Below are 6,000 nucleotides of genomic sequence, written 5' to 3'. Positions count from 1 at the left end.
CATCCTCCCAGCATCCACTTCCCCTTTCTCTAGCCCCCTTTACTGCTTCCTTGGTTCATCATCATCATCATCACCAGTATCATCCTATGCCTATTCAGTTCATCAGCTAGCCAGTCAATAATGCTAGTATTTTTTTTTTAAAGTCCATCTGTTGTCGGTTATCTCACTGAACAAGCTTGCCAGACTGCTATTTAGTCAGTCTGGTTAGTTAAGATAATCGGTAACTCAGAACTGATTAAGCAGGAAGACAGAGTACAGAGTCCGCCAGCCAATGATTTAGGTAATCAGTTACTACGTCGGGAGGCCATAATCTTAACTGCTGACATTTAAACCTCGGTACCATAAAAGAGAAGGGAAGTATTTTGACCAATTACCCAGCTGTTACTTATGCACTGCTATATAAGTTACAAAAGTACCATTTATATTCTTTAATTCATAACAGCGTTTGAATACACCGTAATATTTAAGAACATAATGTACAAACAATAAAATATGAACTAAAATAAATCCGCAAGTATATAAGGTACATGAACACAACAACTGGTACTAAAATACACCCACACACAATAATAAAAAAAACAATATAGTCTCTCTCTCCCTCAGACGTTAATCTGAGCCAGGCATTTCCCGATTACGGATAACCCACATGCCATTCATCACCCTTGACAGCACACACCACTCAAAATCTCTCAGTACTCTCTCTTTGACATCATTGCTCTCTCTCTCTCTCTCTGACATCGTTCTCCATCATCATTACATCACAAATGCATCCATTTATAGCATCTCAGTACCTTCTTTTTTTTTTCTTTCTTTTTTTTCCTCTCTGACATCATACTGCATCATCATCACCTTACAATATATCCATTACATCCTCACAGTACCTTCCTTTATTTGGCATCATATTCCATCACCTATACCTCACATCATTATAATCCACCTTTATTAAGTGTACAGCCATACTCAAAAGTTAGCCAATCATCCTCTATCAGCAATGTGTCCTGCCTACATCACTCATCACCGATCACCACCACAGCATCACATCACACCATATCACATGAACATTATTTCCCATCACTTAAGCATCACAAGTCACTTTTCATCACGTTATCAAATCAGAGTATCTCAAACTGGAAACCACTTAACCTATCATTAAAACACCACGTACTCCCCCACCACCACCTCTCTCTCTCTCTCTCTCTCTCCATTATACGTGGCTCTTTTCTGTTTACAGTGTCTTCCACTTATCCTAATATATTCATACGTTAATTATATTTCTTAAACAGTGACCTTGAGAATAAGTGGCGTTCTGCTGGACATCCTATCTTCACACACACACACACACACACACACACACACACACGGGTCGAACTCAGGCCTTGCTATGTAACCTTAACCTATAACCAATTGTTCTAAAAAAAAAAAAAAAAAAAAGTTCCATGGGCTGCCCGTCAACCCTTTCACCAAGTTTGGCTAAAATCCGATATAAACTACTAAGCGTTACCTCTGGGCTGGAATTATTCTCACGGAGGGAACGCTAGTCACCTTACTGAGTGAAAAGTACAGCTATTTATGTAAACAGAAGGAACCATCTCGCACGCAGGTACTACATACGGCAACTTCAGAAGCCATGGTGACTTCTTCAACTTGCGGGTCAAATGTAAGTGGCTATCTGACAGCCCGAAATACTATCATAAATATCTCGACAAATTTCCACTCATCAATCCAAAAACCTGCGAAACCTGTTTAGCAAAACCTGCAGACTTCGTGAACAGGTGAAAAGGGAGCTGGTAAAACGGTTGTCATACTAATTTATAACCGTCAGTATATACCACTGTCTTACAGAACTCGACAGATATGATGCTTACTGGTGGCCACTTTTTTTTTTTTTTCTTTTTATCTAGGTAGGCTACCCTAACAAACACGGCGACTGGGAAGTGAGAGCAATCAAGGCATCCAAGTTAATAATTTGTAATGTATTGCCTTTTAATATGTACTGGTGACGAAACAGAATATGGTGATGGAACGGAATATGAAGAAACGGGATATGGTGATGAAACGGGGAATAGCGACGAAACTTTCACTTTATGGACTGGGCTGGTGACGAACGAAAAAGAAACAGGCGTACCGTACTCCATTTTATTAATCCTCGGACTCCAAAGACCTGACAATCAACACACTCCCACATATACAGGCCTTGGCAACATCTAGAATTACCGAGCTGGTCCCATGGAAGGCTGGCTAGATAACTTGTTCCTAACTAATATTTACAAACGAATCTCTACCCTCTGCAGCCTCACTCTCCACTCTCTTCATAACGCAGTACACACCATGGGACCGTGAATGAAGCTAGCATATATATATATATATATATATATATATATATATATATATATATATATATATATATATATATAAGAATTTATAAGGACGATACAAAAATTCCCTGGCGGGTGAGGCTACGAGTCAACGGCATCGAACAAAACGAAGCTCATTTTCATCCCCGACATCTTTTCCAGCCTCCCACTGCAGCATCACCATTTAAACCAACACAGCAAACAACAGACAATTGTGAATTATCTAAAAACACGTGAATTAGCAAAAATTTTAACGAAAAATGGAAAAATTTAAACTAGCAAGGATGAGATGAGACTATGGGCCAGAGGCGTCAAACAAGTGATGCTTTTTACTCCTTTACCTTATTTCCTCTGCACTCTCGTCCTTCACATCAACTTAGCACACATCGGGGAACCGTGGGTGACGTCAGCACACATATATCAATAAACATTAATGGCAAATCTGTGGAACTTTGGCGAAAAAGAGCAATTCCAGTCACGAGCAACACACAGCACTCCCAGCCTCTCTAACGCCGATTCGCCCACTGTCTCAAGTTTCCCGCCTATTTTTCTATCTGTTCGTTCTATTATGTACAGTAATTTGCAATATTCTATGAGACATAGAAAGCCGTTCAAGGGCGAATAGAGTTCACATAGATACTCATTTTTTCTTGATATATAATTGCAACAGGAGAAAATGACAAGACACAAGATCGAGATGGTTACATACAATTCGTTTATTATAATCACAGGCAACATTTTTAAATTCAAAATATATTCTGTTGGATCAGTTAACAATCCATACATTGTTTTTCGCGTTTTTGTAATACGGAAACATTTTCTATGCTTGTGACAAGCATTAATAGCTCCAGTCACTATAGTGTTTCTTTGCAGCTTGACAAAATTTATTCCTCAATTTTAGTTTGCTTTCTCCACTACAAAACCATATCACTGACTTACCGGTTGCCCTTGTCTAAATAAATGACTGGTGCGAGTTTGGCATTAATATATAATGATGTGCTAGCTGGCATACAGAAATTAAGGTAACACGTTTCCCCCCCCCCACCTTTGTGGAAATTGGGGCTGTATACAGGGTAGCTCTCATTTGCGCTGGTATATAATACTGCTACTAATCCAGGATAATAATAACACCAACCTTTGACTGTACTGACTTTGAATATACAAGTTAGACGGTCAAACGCTATCACTGATGTCACAAGTTTACTTGCAATGGCATACTTTACATGGTATGCAGTGAGCCTCATACAGTAAAGAATAACTAATTGACAGAAGATAAAGAATGCCAAATGTAACATCTATAGCTTGTATTTATCAAGATACCAGCCAAAAATTTACTTACAACCTCAAGCCATTAAGAAAATTGTATTAGACCTGACTTTTGACCAAATTAGGTCACACTATGCCTCTCCAGCTCATGCTTTAAACCTCCTCACCGAATCTCCCCCACAATAAGCCAATATTGAGGGATGTAGTTCTGAAGGACTCCTCAAGTACCATAACTATCTAGCCTTGTTGTGTTGGTTAATCTTTTCCAGTGTGACGGCTGGCTAACAATCTGATGCCACTCACAATGGGTCTCCTCTCTACCAGTGAAACACCAGCACTTCATGTTCTCAAAGTTATGGCCCCATTTACAAAACCACATTTGCATTCCGAAGATTGTGCTATCATATTTTGTGGACCATTATAGTGATAAGTTGTCTTTACCACAATCACTGTTTTACAGTCCAGCGCTGTCCTCTGGTTATACAGTACTGGATAGGATCTGGATTTGAAATCAAAATTTTCCCACTTGGTGAACCACTAACCTATGCTCTCAAGTTCCATGTATGCAGGTTTGAAGTCAGTTTTCTTTCTCTTACATGGATTGCCTACCAGGGCTTGCAAGTCCCACATACCTGTGTTAGATTGAAGAAATGCTGGTAGGCCAAGAATACTATATTTCAATGGCTCCAACTTGCTCCTCGATTCCCCAGAAGTTTAGTCTGAATCTGCAGGATCTAGTTCCCTGATGCCATGGAGAAGCATACTGTACCAGAGGCCTTGACAAAAGACAAGGGTTTATACTGCAAATACTTGGTTTCAGACACTGACATTCTTTTCACCTGAGGAGCAATGAGATGACTAAAGCTGGCAGCAAGAGAAGGCAAACTAACATTCCTACATCATCCTATGTCACTGTGGCACTAGTTACTTACCCCAATGTAGTTCAACATATTTATGAGCAATTACATGGCTGAAAAACTTTGTGTCTCCTGGATAGCCAGACCTAAAAGTATCACATGGCTGTCACCTTAAGTGGTGCCTCAAATCACCAAACCACCAGGCATTGTCATAGCTTGAAGAACTTGGCTTTACACTTCTGTTAAAACATTCTGATTTTTGGTCAAGAAAACAGGCCAAAACTTCATTTTATATAAATAATAATTCAAGAGTTCTAAAAATACTACTTTTATTAAAAATAATGTATGATATTTTATAAAGATTTACCTAATTAAAAATAACATATAACAGTTTGTAAAGATACTGTATATCAAAAGTTATCAGAATGACAACACATAAACCAACTACCACAATGCATGTAACAAGAACAAGCTGCTTATATCTTTAAATAACTTCAAACTCATAACAGTACTTAATACAAAATAGCACCTTATATACCAACAGTGTACAGTACTTATTTTCTGTGCAAACATTACCCCATTCAGACCCATCACATTCATAACAGTACTTAATACTTAATACTTAATACTGCATGATGGCATTGTGATCCCTACCCTGACATATGGAAGCGAGGCATGGACCTTGCAAGAGGGGAACAAGTCAAGAGTGAGAGCAGTGGAAATGAGTTACTTGAGAGGAGCATGTGGAGTGACATGGAGGGACAGGTTGACGAATGAAGAAGTGAAGGAACGTTGTGGGGTAGATGTGGATGTGGTTGAAAAGATTAGGAGAAATACACTGAGGTGGTTTGGACATGTGGAGAGGATGGAGAATGAAAGACTGACTAAGAGGGTGTATGTAGGTGAGGTGGAGGGAGGGAGAGGGAGGGGCAGACCGAGGATGAGGTGGAGGGATGGAGTTGAGAGGTATATGAGGGAGGGGGGGGTGAGTTGGGGGGAGGGGAGTCAAATGGTGGGTGACAGAGTGACTTGGAGGCGTTTTGTCTGCGGCCACCCTTTGCGGGATTAGGGTGTCGGGCTATAGATAGATAGATAGTGACCTCAGGGTTAAGAGACTAAACAGGGAGGCTGCAATGGATCGTGCAGCATGGAGAGCCGCCATTAGGTGACCAAGACCGACGCATGCAAGCATGTTGGAGCCTTTAAAAACGAAACGAAACAAAACGTACAGTACAGTACTTATATTCTCCTAACATTACCCCATTCAGACCCATCACACTCATAACTGTATCTTAATACAAAATAGCACCTTATATACCATTAGTGTACAGTATTTATTTTTTGCTAACATTACCCCATTCAGACCCATCACTCTCAGCTCTCCCTGCCCACCACACACATAATAGTTTTACATCCCTCCAGGCGTGTGCTTCACTCCTCCTCCTCTCACTCCATCTCCGAGTTGCCACTGCCACTTTACATACCCACAACATGGTCAGGATTCCTCAGTGTGGGTATCAGAC

The sequence above is a fragment of the Coenobita brevimanus genome, chromosome 60 (assembly GCF_032717465.1).
Source record: "Coenobita brevimanus isolate Jiangsu-jjx chromosome 60, ASM3271746v2, whole genome shotgun sequence".
Lineage (NCBI taxonomy): Eukaryota > Metazoa > Arthropoda > Malacostraca > Decapoda > Coenobitidae > Coenobita > Coenobita brevimanus.
The sequence above is the reverse complement of the archived record's forward strand: the minus strand, read 5'-3'. Positions refer to the sequence as shown.